This window comes from Hemitrygon akajei, chromosome 12 (genome assembly GCF_048418815.1).
Source record: "Hemitrygon akajei chromosome 12, sHemAka1.3, whole genome shotgun sequence".
Lineage (NCBI taxonomy): Eukaryota > Metazoa > Chordata > Chondrichthyes > Myliobatiformes > Dasyatidae > Hemitrygon > Hemitrygon akajei.
The window spans coordinates 36,687,997-36,705,484 of NC_133135.1; positions in this window are offsets into that span (position 1 = coordinate 36,687,997).

Consider the following 17,488-nt stretch of genomic DNA (forward strand, 5'->3'; position numbering starts at 1 on the left):
ACAGAGTTGCCCCAAAGACTTTGCGTTTTACCTGGCATTCCACATACCACAGGTTCTCTCTCTCTCCCGAATAAGGGGAAAAGGTGTCTCCATTTTCATAGCAAGTGGGGAGACATAACAAACAACTCGCTGGTTTATGATGTTAAAAGTCTGCCATGTCACTTTTTTCGAGCTCTGTGCCCAAAGATCACAATTCTCTGGGCACACAGCTGCAGATATTCTGACTCCCCTGACCTTACAAGAGTCTCCTATCATGACATTGACCCTCAATCCGCCCGTCTCCAGAGGCCCGCGATCCTAGGCTTCCAAAGCCCAGCCCTTAGCGTGCTGAGCAACGGCCAGTCCTGAAACCCCGACAGCGGGTCCCATTCACGCAAAGAACCATAGTCAGTGTGTAACTCGAGGTCAGGGTCTTCAAAAGAACCGTGAAAGGGAAAAATAAAGATAGTAAAGATGGAAATAGAGCTGTTTCCAAAGATGCAAGCAAAGGAGTTGCCACTTAGCACTATCATCACTCCACTCCACCACCTTCTGTCTGTAAAGAGTTTGTATGTTCTCCCCGTGACTGCATGGGCTTCCTCTGGGTGCTCCAGTTTCCTCCCACAGTCCGAAAACATACAGGTTGGTCATTGTAAGTTGTCCTATGATTAGGATTGAGGGATTGCTGGGTGGCGTGTCTGGAAGGGCCTTTCCATGCTGTATCTCAATAATAAAAAAAGAATTCTGGAACAACTCAGTTTTACTCGTTGATATCCAATAGATCTAGTAGCAGCAGCAAGGAGAGAAGTTGTTTAGGTGGATGACCTTTCATTATTATTGCAAAAGGTCAGCAAGAGATTTTCTACGTTTATTATGACAGCAGGGCAGTCAAGCCACTGGGTTCATACTCATTTCATCATCCCCTTCCATTTTATTATCAGCACCTGTGAAAAACAGATGTATTATCAACTGCAGTGCAGGAGGAATGACAGATGTGTCATAGGATTAACTGTTTGTCTGTTTAACATCTCTCTTAGATGCAGCTGTTTTACATTATGCGACAACTCCTAGACTAGCAGCAAGTGTAGAGTATAACGTGTCTATGGATGTAATCTTCCTCAAATTATATGAAATAGGAGAAAGAATAAGTCTTATGCCTTTTGAGAATTGTCCAGGATGATATAAAATTTAAGTGTAATTTCTCTGTGGAATTCTGTCAAATGTTTTGCTTTCAGATGTAATATCTAATTTTGTGAAACTGATTATACTTTATTTTACATCTCAAACTGATTAATCTGGGAATTTGATCTTTCACCAGAAACTTTGTTCTGGTACAATAGGAACTTCTTTGGATAATGATAGGTGAATTTTTCTAATTTACATTACAAAAAGTTGAAGATTCATAAAGAATTAAATCAGGAAAGTCTGTAAATAATAACAAAGATGCTTGATAATTTTCTGTATGTAAAATGTACTAAATCAATGCAAATATTCATTCTTGTAAAATACATTGGAAGAAAGTTAGATATGATAAGGAATAACACAGTTTCGAATCCAGAGAATACGCCATTAGGTGAATTAGGTGAAACGAGAAACAAATGATGACAATCAGCAAGCTTTGATCTAAAAATCTGCATCCTGTTTCCAATACCAAATTAAACTTAACTTTCTTGGTTTTGCAACTCTGTGAAATCTCTTTTTTCTTACTAATGCTTTCAAAGTTTTGATAAATCTACCCTGGTACAGCTCTAGAATTTCTAATCTCACACTTCCTCTTTTCCTCCTTCAAACCCACTTCTTTGACTAAGTGTTTAGTTGCCTATATTAATGTTCCACAAGTGACTCAGCTATAACATACTGTCTTATAATTCTCATATATTAACTGAGCAATAAAAATGTGCATTGCTATAATGCATTTGGAATTTATTACTATTGTAATTGGGAGTACTGTATTCATTTGTTTAAACAAGTGCATGACTCCACCATCAATTTTCAATGTGCTTACTTAACCGATCTTTAAATGCTTCTTTATATTACATAGAAATTAAAATTAAGAAATTGGATTATTTTGCATTCTAGTGTTGTGAATCCACTGTAGAACATGCTTGTTTCCTGTTCAGATGGCACCTAATTCAAAACTGAATTGGGCATCTCTGTGCATTGCTTTCATTAGCTAACTTGACATTATTCCACACAACACCCATTTATTTTCTTACCAACCTAAACAACATAATCTATGCCATAGTGGGTCGACTTCGCTATGGATAGGAGTGCATTGCAATACTTTGGCGCTATAGTCATTATTTAAATTGTCACTCTGCCTCCATCAGGATCTTGCTTGGCAGGATACTTTCAGAGCTTGTTCAAACACCTTCCAAAGTCCAGAAAGTGTGCAAGCTAACAGGGAGTATTTTCTCCAGCATTTGACTCCTGACACGCTCACTCAGACTGAGGTAATTATTCAGAATTGCAAAGAGAGAAAACAAATTGGTTTTAAGTTGCTTTTGATTTTAAATGTGCAACTATTAAAATGTAACTTGTTTTCTCTAATGAAGGGTCACTGGCCTTCATCCGAACTGGGAAAGAGAAAGCAAGTGCTGCCTGGCCATTCAATGTTTCAAGCATTTCCTGTTTTATTTGTCAGCATCATTGTGGGGGTGTCTGGCAATACTTGTAAAGCAGTGCAGAGGCTCATTATGACCTATGCTACAAAACCCTGTCTGCACCAGCACCGATAGGAGACAGTGCCTAAATAGCCCCATAACTGAAGGACACATGTACTTATTAGGGGGATGTCTATGTTCAACATCTGCAGCTTCATTTCTTTGCGGAGCAGAGGCAGCGTGAGATGTAAAGCGTTTCCAGACATAGAGACACTTCCTGTATTGATTCTGCAGATCATATTCCACAAGGCAGACCAAGTGAAATTATCTACACATTAATGTTACAACGTAGTATAACAGTAATGGTCCTTGGGTTTCATCTGTAATTAAAACACCTTAATCACCTTACTGTCTTCCGACATTACAACCACTTGAGAGATTCAGTTTCTCTTGATCCCCATCCTTTCATAGGCATTTTCTTTGGATTTATTAGACTCCATTTGAATGTTGTAATTACTCTTATTGCTCACCTGTTGTCAGAGTTGGATGTAGAATTTTGGAAATGTGAAAAGAATATTTGTTAAGCCACAATCTTGGGACAATGTATGTCAGAATCGATATCTTCTTCCATGCTAGCTTGCATAGTCTATAAATCAATCACACAAGTTTCTAGCAGCTTTAATTAAACAGAATAACTGATGGATCTTTGTAATCTAACAAATTGAGTAAATCACTCCAAAGCAATTTCAGATCACTCTTAATTAATGATGCAGTGGCCAAGGCTGCATATTCTAGCCCATAATTAGTTAATTTCATCACAATTCCATAGATCATTATTATTGATTAAATACAAAAGATTCTGTAGGTACTGGAAATCTTGAGCAATACACATAAAATGCTAAGGAACAGCAAATCAGGCAGCATCTATGGAGGGTAATAAGCAGTTGACGTTTCAGGCTGAGCCACTTTGTCAAGATTTAATGTTTATCCCACATTATTATTAACAACCTGTTCTTCAGATTTTTTTTGTTAAACGTATTTGCTTTTCAGTTCCTAATTTATAAGAAAACACAAACTTTGTTAACGTGCACAGAAGACTACATGGAAGTACATGTGTAATTGTACACATGGCAAATGCAAAGTCACAGAAATACAATCAGCAGTCTAAAATATAAATTATCGAAGAATATCATTTTAAAACAATACAGCAGGGCAATATTTAAATTGGGGTAAAATGCCAGCGGTTCCATTAAATTTTCATGTCTTGCTCACTGCTACCGGAGGACAGTGCCAGAGTCTTGGGACCTGGGCAAAGTTTGATCAGCTCAGTTTGTGGATTGGACTTATTTTTAGAGTCTCAGCATTTCACGTTATATGTGTTGCTGCTGGTTCCTCCTCCTTCTATTGCTGTTTTGTGTGACTTTGACCAGGGCGGACGGGCTCTGCAGCCTGAAGTCAACAAATGACAGCGCTGATTTGAACTGAATTGATATAAAGTGAACATTCCTACACTGTTTCAAGGACTCTGCAGTTTGATGTTTAATACTCTGTGTGTTAATTGCTTATTTTTTGCTGTTTGTGTGACGCCATTTGTTTCTGCACATTGGGCACTATTTTCTTTGAACAGGTTCCATGAAGTTTCTTTGTTTCGTGGTTGTCTGCAGAAAGACAAATCTCAGGGTTGTATACTGCATACATGCTTTATTAATAAATATACTTTGAATCTCCCCAGCACAGCATAACTTGTACCTCATCAGAAATGCACAATGTTTGGTGGAGGCAGGGAAAGTAAAACAGCAAATAAAGTATATGGCTCTAATGTGGTAATTGACTAAGTCTATACAGAAATATTCCTGATTTATGCTTTAAGACAGAAGCAGGATCTATCTAGTTGACTTCATAAATGGAAATGCTCATATATTTCCCTATGACATAGAATGAGTCCATTTGGCCTATTGAATCTATGCTAGTTCTCAGAGCAATGATATTCCCCACTATTTTCCAGTAACCAGTTCCCTCCACATTTCCATCAACTACCAGTCCCTTAGCCTCCAATGGAACTCACTCCTTTTGGAACGGTTTGCAACAGCCTGCTGGGTTATAAGTCTACATAATCCATATTGGTCTGCATTCTGGGAAAACAACATTGGGAACGTTCGTGTTTGGCAGGAGTATCCACCAGCAGTAGCACAGCTGCATGCAACATATCCCATCGGATTTTCCTTTCCAACGAAATCAACTGACCTGCTGCTGCTTATTTTGTGCCTCTAGTCTTCTATCACCACCAACCACTCTACTTGCTCCCTCACCTGGACCCAGCCACCTTCCCTCCGACATTCACTTCCCATCTAAATGTGAATTTCAACCCCCAAGTATTCCAACCTGGCGGCCTTTCAGAATGCTAAAAAGTTGCAGGGCTTTGATGTACTGTGTCACGCACACATATCAAAGCCAGAAGAAGTCAACCAGAGGCAAGAAGCTTCTCCCATTTCAATTCCTTACATGCTTTCATTGAATATCTGTAAGCCAAATGTGGAATCTAACTTGATTTACTAATCATAGATTATTTAATAGTCAGAATCCAATGCTGGTCTTCCTTTATTATTTTAGACATAATCTCTGATTTATCTGATTGTAACAAATTGTTCAAGTGATTTGTGAGCTTCTTTCTTTTTATCATTCAGTGTTTTCCAATTCTTTACAGAATTACATGTTAAGCCAAGAAATATTGAGGAAACATGAACTTTACTCTGCATAAGCATACTGCTAGAGCTTTACTCTGTCATTTTGTATTAAGTTAATGCCTGTGATTTGCATAATATTTGAGTCAAATTATTACACCTGAAGTCATACTGAGAAACAGAATAATTGACTTGTGTTTTTGCCAGGAACTCATGCCTTTCTGAATATACCCCAACATTGTGGTGCCACCTATGAAATTAAATGTTTTCCATTTATTTTCTGAGAAAGGTAGTTTGTCTGCTTCTGGGAAATGTATCTTGTTTCAGCATGGTAGTTCACTTGAAGCATTTGCTGGTCAATGTCACGCTTGAAATTTAATAATCAAGACTTTTCTTATGAATGCTTCTCACTGTTACCATAGGAAAGGAGGTACGAGAGGCTTAGGTCCCATACCACCAGGTTTCAGAACAGTTATTACCCTTCAACCATTAGGCTTCTGAACTGGTATGGACTTTTTCACTCACCACAACAATGAATTGATCACTGAACACAAACTATGGCCTCACTTTCAAAGACTCAGCGGTATGCAGGTATGTGTGCATTTGCTTTTTTTTGTATGCCCAGTTTCTCTGTTTTGTACATTGGTTGCCTGTCTGTCTTTGTGATCATTTTTCATTGATTCCATTGTCTTTCTTTGTTCTATTGTGATTGCATGCAAGAAAATTAATCCCAGGGTATTTGGTGACATAGATACTTTGATAATAAATTAACTTTGAACTCTGAACTTTGAATGCCGACTGATTCTAGAGACGACAAGTTCATCCATATTTAAACTTTCTTTTCAATGTCTCAGTTTGATCAATAAAGTGTGCTTTATGTAAACTTCCTGTAAGTAAAGAAGCCCCATGATTAGACTGCCATATTTCCAAGCAATAAGCACTTCAGTGCAAGATGGGGGATGATCATGTTATAAGCTTTAAGTAGCACAAATATATCTTCAAAACATGACTCATTGAGAATCCATACAATGTGACAGGGAATGCTCTGTCAAGAGAATGAATGAACTATCGGTGACAACAGTATCAAACATCAATTAGAGCATGTTATAAAATGATTGGTGTTACTTGGAATCCATGATTGACTTTGAAAATAGGACATACTGTAGGTTGCTATAAAAGAAAGAGTTTATGAGAGGCTGGAAGGAGATGGATACACCTGCTGGTGGTTTGTGACTGGACACCAGATAGATATGATTCATTGAGAGATCACATAGCAGACATGCACCTGAGTTACCAGCACAGGAGTTTTGATTTTCTTCTTTCATGTTTAAACCATCCTCCTGCTTATTGATGGACAGAGCTGATAGGGTCATCACAGCAGCTGGACTTTAAATTAGATAATTTGCCAAAAGAGTGGAAATAACAGAAAAGGATTTTTTCCACTGTATCAAGTTGCTGACAATTAAAAGCGGAAAACAAAACAAAAGGTGCTGTTATAACTGGCACCAAGCTAGGGTATTGTTCCAAACAAGATGAGGTTCTCAAAATCTTTGAGAATTGCTGTACAATGAGATGGTAGATAAATTCAAGTTTTCAGGAGATACTGAGTGAATGGGGAAAAAGTCTGCATGTATGTTCTCTGAATTGAAATTGCCAGCTGTGATTGAGAGGTGTGAAGTACTGGTTGATCTGTGAATGAATTGTGTGCAAAAGTTGAGATGCAGAACTGAAAAGCTACCCATTGAGAGCAGCACACTGAGGCTGGCAAAGTCTAAGAAAATCCATGTGGGATCTCAGAACTGACCAAGGCATGAACTGTTGAGCTCAGCAGACAATACTGTTCTATCTGCACAATCAAACCAAAGCACAGGAGGAAAGAAGAGCAACAGTATGAAATACGCAAAAATTGTGCTGACAGAGAAATAGCCACAGAAGTACAAACGAATGTATCAAATACAAAAAGATGAATCACCTTTCATCCAGTGCTGACAGAGAGGTTAGTATGAAGAGGAAGTCAAACATAAAAGGGAAAAGGCTAATTCATAATTTGTACAGGCTAACAGCAACACCTGAGGGACAAACAATGGAGATCAAAGTCAAGACATTGAATCCAGGCACACATAGAGCAGAACAAGTAGAAAGAGGAAAGCTACACTCACAGTCAGACAAATGTCCTTGGGAAATATGAATTATATGGTTATTGTTAACACTTGATTTGTCTCTTAAAGCTACTTATATATGTGCTATATAACATATATCACATATGCAAGTAAGCTTAAAGAGACAAACCAAGCGCAAACAATATATAACTATGTAATGTTACTTCCCAAAGAAAATACAAGCTGAAAATGAAAAATAGAAATGATAGCAAAAGTATAAAAGAGTTTGTTGTTGAAGAAGTGAGCTCTGTGCCAGTTCTCTGGAGCGGTGCAACCCTGGAAATGGAATAGATGACAGCACATATGGAAAACCTGCTGAGTACAGGCTTCTGCAGATGTCAGATCTGTGCTCAACAAGAAGCAGCTGTGAGATGATTTTGCAGATGTGTTAGAAGTAATTGAAAAGCTGAAGAGAAAATATCACTAGGAGTTACATGAGTGCTAAGATGTGTTCCAATAACTGTCAAACATAAAAAGTTGTGTTTGAAAGATTGACAGAGGCAGAGATCATCATGGCAGTTGGCACTATTATTTCTGTACCAAACTTGGTGTATGTGGACAAACTAGGGATCTGTTTGGTGCCAAATAGTTTGAACCAGGTACTGAAGGGGGACTATCATTTAATGAAGACAATTGAAGGTTTTCTGCTAGATCTGAGCAGATCAACAATCTTCAGCATGTTGGGTGCCAAGCAATGATTTTGGGATATAGAGCTTAACAGTTGGAGCACATTTCTAATGACACATGATGTACCTCTGGGAGTTATCAGTGGCTGGGGAAGCCATCCGGGATTAACATTGGTGTTGCAGGAATAAAGTCACTGGAGAAAAGTACTGGTAGAGATGAAGCAGCCTCTTTGTTTGGCAAAACAAGATACAGCAGGCATCATATTGAAATGCTTTCAGTGGCAAGGTTTCATTGGCCAAAAACTACCCAATATTTTATATCCTAAACATCCATATTTGCACCCACACCACAGACATCTAAATTACTTTTAATCAGCATTTCTGATCTGTGATTCATGGATTTTAGGAACCTATTGTTCAGAACGGCTTTTTAAATTAATCTACAATCTATATTCAGATTTGAAGATTGGTGGCTGAAGTTATTTGCTAGATGTGCTAAACCCAAAAATCGCTCTAACAGTCTACTCTTGGCCCTCCCAGACAAAAATAAATTTGTACCAGTAAGAGCCAACCTCAAGGAGGATCTACTCAAATAGGGCAGCAGAAATGCCCTCCCTCAGAACTCCATTACGCACCCCCCAGTTACTTCATGTGTATCTCTATCTACTCTGTCATTCCTAATCACTACCTACAGAATGTTAAGCAGAGAGATTGTTCCAGAAATTTGATCAATAGTTTTTAGAGTTGTGGCTCATTCTCATGCCTTTTGGCTCTTCTTCTGCAGGCCGATTGCAACTTAGTCAAATTCCTTGTCTTCACCCCTTCATTCTCTTGTAGCAAAAACTCTCTCTTTCCAGGGGCACCAGCAAGGTAAGTGCATCAGGCTCGCAGGCCCTCTCATCGATGTACAGGAAGGGGTTGGGGAGGTCTCCATTTGAATGACTGAAAGGACCTCTCCCCATTGGCACCCACTTCCAAACTGTCCAGTCGATCGCTGGCCCAGCCACTGAAAGGGTCCAGCTCACTTGAATTCACTCCCCTTTCAAACTGGGGGTGACTGCTCTCAGTTGCCGTGTGCAATCTTTCTCAATCTGCCATGCCGTTGAAGTTGTGGAACCTAATGTCTCTGCTTCAACTCAAATCCCTCCCCATCTATTTTCCCCAATATCATTTCTATTCTATGTAACTGAACAAATCATTTACCTTCAGAAAACAGCCTTCATTACAGAATACCGTTACTATTACATTTTAGCATGCTATTCACAGGTTTCTGTTGTGCTCTCAGTGCGTTTCCTGTGGGTCTGTTTCCATCAGCTGTGGTCAGGTCTGATGTGGCTGGCTGGTGTTCATCTCTGAGGTTCTCTCTAATTACCCGGTTACTGGGTACACGTGATCCCCCACTCTGTCTGTGGGGGGCAACAAGAAGGTGAGTTGTACAGTTTAACCTGAGTCCAGTGTTTTCACTGGCTGCCTCACCAAGTCTGCACACAGATACATGTGTCACTTGTTTAAAGTACCATCTGTGGTCCTGTCCATCTGGGAGCAAACCCTGGCCTTTCAGGCAGCACCCTCATCCAGCTGTGGGAGGACTATATCCATTCCCTCCGGCTCTCTCTGATCAGCAATATGCTGCTGTTGATTTGCTTGGACCTTCAACTCTTTGAGTTGGTTACATATAGTGCCATTCTAGCTCTAAGTCCCAGGCTCACTGCAACCTGTAATTACCCCATAATATTGCTCGCCCCATCAGTAATTCATAGGGAATGTACCCAGTGTGTGGTTTGGGGTTGTTCACAATCTCATCCATGTCTTTTCTGATTCAATTATAGCTTTGGTGAAGGCATTCTCGATCGTTCAGTTCATCTTTTCCTTCTCTGAGTGTGGCAGGGTACGTGGAGCCATTGTCGGATCCCTGGCAGTCGGCACATTTCCTTCATCGCTTTCCCCGTGAAATGTGCTCCCTGATCCGAGTCCACCCGAACTGCAGCTCCCCACCCTGGGAGGATCTCCTGATCTAGGATCCGTGCAGCGGTGGTGGTGGTGCAGTCCCTTGTTGGGAAAGCCTCTACCCACTGGGAGAAGTGGTCCATAATAACATAGTAGCTGTCTGCCCTTACCAGAGTTATGCTGGGCACAAATGATTCAATGGTGGCAGAATTTCTCAATATCCCTGCCCATCCCCGGCCACCACGAGTCCTGCTGGAGGGACATGGTCATGTCTGTATCTCCCCATGATATAACGTCAGTAGTGTCTACCTAGTACATGGTGAGATCATCACGACTCCTTCCTCCCTGTGAGTCCAGCTCCCATCTGGTCCCTCCTTTGCTCCCGTTATCCTTCTCTTCTGTCTTCACCTCTTCATATAATTTTACTAAACTGGCTTCAGTTTCTTCCTGCACATTTGCAATTTCAATTGCCTCTTGTTCCTCTGCTGCCTTTTTCACACTGATGGCTGCCCACTCACTTCCTTACTGCTCGTACTCTCCCCTTTCGGGTGAGCTTTTACTATAATTACTGCCACCTTTACTGGCAGTTGTGCGAGGTGCCCGTGCTGAATACCAGAGTCACTGCTTCCAGCAGTTGTTGTATGAGGTCCCTGTGCTGAATACCTGCCCCTGTTGTGCACATGCCATCAGATAATCATTCACCACTCTAAAGTCATACCAGCCGTATCTTTGCTCATCTGCCTTTACTGTCGCGCACGGCTTCTATCAGACCAACCAGTTCCATCCCCTGAGTCGAACAACCCCTGGCTCTGCTCCTGAAGCTAATTCTTCACCCGTTTCCTGCACCATGGACCACCCAGTCTGTGGTTTCCTGTCTCTGAGACCCAGCTATAAAAATGTCCTCTCCTTCCCCTTCCAGAGTCGTTTCCTTCGCACCGACAGCTTCTCCCAGTTCTATTTCCATTTGTGACAAGGGTGCCTTCCCCGTTCTTTCAGGATGGTGCTTGCAGGATTCATTCCAGTGTCCCTAACTATAGTTACTGACTTGCGAACAGCTGTCAGTGTGTCAGTTTTATAGGATACGGCTTATGGGGGTTTACACATGCCACCCTCTATTTTAACAGGGTTTACCTTTACTGGACACAGTCTTGCTTGTTCCTAGTCCAAACTGCAGGAACTGCCAACAAAGTAACCCATAGACACCATCCTGGTTCCAGTCTCTGACCATCGGGGCAGCGGCTGCTATGCTGGCAAGGTTGTGTACTCTATTGGTAGTATGTGTTCTCTGCCCCTGACTTGTCCATATTATTTCTCCCTTTCCTGAATCTATAACAGCTCCTGCTTCCCTTGCTATGTCTATTCCAAGGATAGTACCCTCGATATTTGGACAGACCCAGAAATGCTCTGAAAGCTGCACTCTGATGATTTCAAGTGTTTGTGACTTGTTTTTTTCCTGCTATCACTGTTTTTTCTCCCCTGCCCTCAATATAAATAGCCTGTCTGCAAGGGTAGGTCAGTTATCGATACTGATGGCCCTGTGTCCCCTGCCCCCTAACAATGCTGTTGTTTACATCCGCCGGTCACCAGCACTTCCAGTGGGGGGGCTCCGCTACATCATCTTCTGACCTCAAAGCTGTCTTCACCAGCTCGATGACCTGATCGACACTCAGACTGGTCAGACTGGGCGCTGGTGGGATGCAAGACTGCATGTCTGCCATTACTTTAACCTGTTTTTTTGGACACCGACTACAACCACATCCCAATAGGCCACGGCTGTAGTATATCAACACATACAAAATGCTGGAGGAACTCAGCAGGCCAAGTAGCATCTATGGAAAAGAGTAAAGACGTTTTGGGCCGAAACTCTTCGGCAGGACTCCAGCATCTGCAGATTTTCTTTTGTTTAAGCTGTAGCATATCAACTCCTTTACCATCCTAAGTCTATTCCAGCAGTTCATTGCTATGTGCCCTGGCTGCTGGCACATGAAACAGACCCTCTGTGATGCCACAGCAGCTGCATCCACTTCATGATTTCTCTTATACTTTCTTTGGTCTATCTCACTGGCCGACAAAACTATCACAGAGTATGTTGATCCCACTGCTACCCCGAAATCTAAAACTTCCTGGGGCCTGAGTTCAGGCCTTCCTTCATCATGTTCAGGAAGACTGGGTCATCCCACCCTGGATTATCCAACCCTGAATTCTCCTCATAGGCTCGATATTTATGTTCTGCATAATCCATGGCTGTCTCATCAGCTCTTTGAACTACTGTCAGTATCAACCCCCAGTTACTCTCACCTCCCCACTCAGTCGCTGCCACACTTCCCCTGTAAAACAGAGATGTCTTTCTTCATGGCTGGCATTCCTGCTGGTTGCCTATGTACCATTCCACACCCTCTAGGCCATTCTGTCCCACATGATCCTCAGGCACTTCACTTTTCCCAACACACGTATATCTTTAGGGTGCATCTGGTAAATTTCAACTGTTTCATTCAGCTTGCACCAGAATTCCGAATTCCCACAAGTGAATTTAAATGAGGGCAACTCTGACAAAATGCCCTGTTTCTCCCCGGGATGAAGGGCTTATGAATGGCTGTAATCAGTCACGGGCTGGCTCGGATCATCAGGGCTCTTGACCTGGTGTTGACTGACCTTGATAGGTACCATCCTGTCAAATGTATCTGGATAGAACTTCTCCCTGAAATATCTTCACACTAATTCCCACACGATGCAAAATATAAATGATGGGTACTAGTTAAACAGCACATAGTTTAAACAGCAGAGTATGTATTCTGCAATCTGCCCCTTTTGTGCAGCAGAACTCATAATGCCTAATGTATTCCCTTGCAACTATTACACCATGACGCGCACACGCGCGCGCAAAGTGCATATGCTAAAATGCAGTCCCAAAGCGAGTATACTCAGCCCCACTGGCATCATGAACCTACAATAACCAGCCTTCGCGACTGGTTGCTCCATTTCACAAAATGAAGTTTCGCCTCTTACATAACCACACATGTACTCGTGCACACTACTTTTATATCTACCATTTCAGCTCCCCGTGTTCATGTAGCAGAGAGTGAGTTTGTAATCTGCCAGGGCCAAAGGATGTTGTGAATTGTGATAAAAGGAGCACAGCAGGATGGGAGTGGGACAGGTGGTAGAGAAAGAGTGCCAGGGACAGGGGCTGGCACACCTGACAAGGTCATTTGATTCGAAACAATTGGCTTCTTGATCATTACAGATTGTCTCTTTGATTCTTCCCACTCCCTCCCCTCTCAATTTTCCTTTTCCCAGCTATGATTCCCCTCTTCTCAGTCTCAGTCCACAATACAGACCCATATCAGAATCCTTTATCATCATTCACATATATCATGAATTTCTTTTTGCAGTAGCAGGATAGTGCAATACATAAAATTACTATAGTACTATGCAAGTTAAAGACACACAATGGTGCTAGAAAGTTTGTGAACCATTAGAATTTTCTCTATTTCTGCATAAATGACCTTAAGTGTGATCAGATCTTCATGTAAGACTTAAAACCAGATAAAGAGAACTATTTAAATAAAAACATAAAAACATTATATTTGCTCATTTATTTATCAAGAAAAATGATCCAATTTTACACGTATCTTTGGAAGAAGTATGTGAACCTCTGGGGTAATGCCTTCTACAAAAGCTATTTGGAGTCAGGTGTTCCAGTCAATGAGATGAGATTGGAGGTGTGGGTCAGGAAAGTGCCCTGCCCTATAAAACAAGACACACAAAGTCAGGTTACTGACAGAGCCTGCTCTTCTCAAGAAAGATCTGTTTATATGCACCATCCCTCAATCAAAACAACTTTCAGAAGACCTTAGAAGAACAACTGTTAGACATGCAGGAAGCTGGAGAAGGCTACAAACGCATTTCTAAAGACCCGAGTAAGAGAAATAGCCTACAAATGGAGCAAACTCAGTACTGTTGCTACTCTCCCTAGGAGTGGGCATCCAGTGAAAATCACATCAAGGGTAGAACATGCAATGCTGGAGGAGGTGAAAATAAACCCAAGGGTTACAGCAAAAGGTCTGCAGAAATCTTTAGAACCTGCTAAAGTCTCTGTTCACATGTCCACCATAAGAAAAATACTGAACAAGAATGGTGTTCATGGAAGAACACCACAGAGGAAACTACTGCTCCCAAAAATAAACATCGCTGCATGTCTCAAGTTTGCAGAAGACCAGCTGAATATTCTACAATGTTTCTGGGACAATGTTCTGTGGACAGTTGGGATAAAAGTTGAACTTCTTGGCAAAAATGCACATTGCCACGTTTGGAGGAAATAGGGCACCACACGCCATCAGCAAAACCTCATCCCAACTGTGGAGCCTGGTGGAAGGAGCATCGTGGTTTGGGGCTGCTTTGCTGCCGCAGGACCTGCACAGCTTGCAACTGTTGAGAGAACAATGAATTCAAAATCGTATCAAGACATTTTACAGGAGAATGTTAGGGTAGCAGTCCATCACCTGAAGCTTAATAGAAGATGGATAATGGAACAACACAATGATTTAAAAGACAGAAGTAAATCAACAACAGAACGGTTTAATAAACAGAAAATTCACATTTTGGAATGGCAAGAGTTAAAGTCTTGATCTTAGTGCTATAGAAATGTTGTGCAAGGACCTGAAGTAAGCAATTCATACAAAGAAGCCCATCAATATCCCAGAATTGAAGTAGTTTTGTAAGGAGGAATGGCTCCAAGCCAATGTGCAGGACTGATCAACAGTTACCAGAAACATTTGATTGAAGTTATTGCTGTACAAGGGAATCACACCAGTTACTGAAAGCAAAGGTTCACATACTTTCTCCAACAAATTCAAGTAATGTAGGATCATTTTTCTCAATAAATAAATGAAAAGAGTATAATTTTGTGTTATTTATTTAATTAGGTTCTCTTCATCTGGTATTAGGACTTAAATGAAGATCTTGTCACATGTCTGGTCTTATTTATATAGAAATAGAGAAAATTCTACAGGGTTCATAAACTTTCTAGCAAGTCTGTATATGCTTGCACAAGAGTGTAGAAACTAAAGTTCAAACTGACCAAGATTTCCTTCTAGGGTCATGTGGTTGTTAATTCAGTAAATAGTGATGTTGGATTCCTACTTGAGTGAATTGTGAAAACCACCAAAGCAGCTGACAAAGGAAAAACATTGAACAGTGTTGGATGGATATCCATAAACAAGCAGACTAATGATTACCGCAGAGTTATGCTACTCTAATGTCCATAAAGTGTTCATATCAGAAGAAGATGACTCAGAAAATTATCTTGCAGTAAACATCACCAATGTCATAAGTTACACTCACCTTGAAAAGGAACAGTAGACAGTTAGATTTGGGTTTGAGAGGTTCCAGTACTACTACACTGATTACAAACCTTCTGCAGTATATATAATGAGGAGTCTTCACCAAACCCCAGACTGAACTGACTGAGTCTGCACTAACACTGAAATTATTTACAGACTGGTTACCATCAAGATAGTAAGATGTACTTTGGAGATGTAGATAGTCTTGCATTCCTCCCTGCACAAAAACCAGGTAACAGATACACAGAATTGTAAAACTGTGATTATGCTTAAGAATCTGCCTACAATAAAATTATTGATCAAGCTATGGCAGAGAACATCACAAGATGGAAAGCTGTAGGATTTGTGTGGCCATTTTGAAATGATGATCAATGAAGCACAAAGAGCAGTCAGATTTGACCCATGCTTTCCTGCCAGAGATTCAAAGTTTCAAAGTACATTTATTGTCATGCTATGTATGTAGAATACAACTCTGAAATTCATCTTCCTCACAGATGAGCTCAGCACTTCTGAGGGAGAGCTTTTAAGAGCTGAGAGAATGGTGGAACCAACATCTATCAGAAGAGAAATGCAGTGGGGAATAAGTACATCACATAGAGTCAGAGCCATAGAACACTACAGCACAAAAATAGGTCCTTCAGTCCATCTAATCCATGCCAAACTATTATTCTGCCTGGTCCCATCAACCTGCTCCTGGACCATAACTCCCTTGCCATACCCTTACATCTATGTACCTAACTAAATTTCTCTTAAACGCTGAAATCTTACCTTCATTGACCACTTTCGCTGATAGCTCTTTCCATAGCCTCAGCCCCCTCTGGGTGAAGAAGTTCCCCTTAAATATTTCACCCTTAAACCATGACCTCTAATTCAAGTCTCACCCAACCATAGTGGAAAAGCCTGTTTGCATTTACTCTATTTATACCCCTCATAATTTAGTATACCTCTATCAAATATCGCCTCATTCTACGCTCTAGGGAAAAAAGTCTTAATGTGTTCAACCTTTCCCTGTATCTCAAGTCCTCAGATCCCAGTAACATCCTTGTGAATCTTCTCTGATCTCTTTTCAATCAAATCAATATCTTTCCTGTAGGTAGGTGACCAGAACTGCATGCAATACTCTAGATAAGCCCTCATCAAAATCTTATACAACTTCAATATAACATCCCAACTCCTGTACTCAGTACTTTGATTTATGAAAGCCAATGTGCCAAAAGCTTTCTTTCTGATCCTTTTGAACTGTGACACCACTTTCAAGGAATTATGGACCTGTATTCCCAGATCCCTCTGTTCTATACTCTGTGCAGTGCCCTAATGCTTACCGTGTAAATCCTACCCTAGTTTGTCCTCCCAAAGTGCAACACCTCACACTTGTCTGCATTCAATTCCATCTGCCATTTTTCAGCCCATTTTTCCAACTGGTCCAAAATCTGCAGTAAGCTTCAAAAACCTTCCTCACTGTCCATTATGGTCCCAATCCTGGTGTCATCCATAAATTTGCTGATTCAATTTACTACATCATCACCCAGATTGTTGCTATAGATGACAAACGTTAACAAACCCAGCACTGATTCCTGAGGCATACTGCCAAGTCACTGGCTAATTTACCACCTCACCTTGAATGGCAAGTGACTGAACCTTGTTAACCAACCTCCCACATGGGATCTTGTCCAAGGCCTTGCGAAAGTCCACATAGAAAACATCCACTGCCTTCCCTTCATCAACTTTCCTGGTTAGACACGACCTACTGCACCACACACAAAGTCGTGTTGACTATCTTTAGCCAGTCACCATCCATCCAAATACTTATATATATTTGGTCCCTTGGAATATAGTACCTTCCAACAACTTACCCAATACTAACATCAGGCTCACTGACCTATAATTTCCTGACTTATTGGGGCCTTTCCGAATCAGTGGTACACATTAGCTATCCTCCAATTTTCCGGCACCTTGCCTTTGGTTAAGTACATTTTAAATACCTCTGCTAGGGCTCTGCAATTCTGCATTAACCTGTACATCTAGGAGAGAAGGACAAAAGAAAGCTTGTGAATTATTGTACTGCTGGGAATGACTGCAGTGAAAGATGGTGCACAGAAATGTGTTTATAGAATCAGATCCTTCAGCCCATGTTGTCCGTATTGGTCTCTA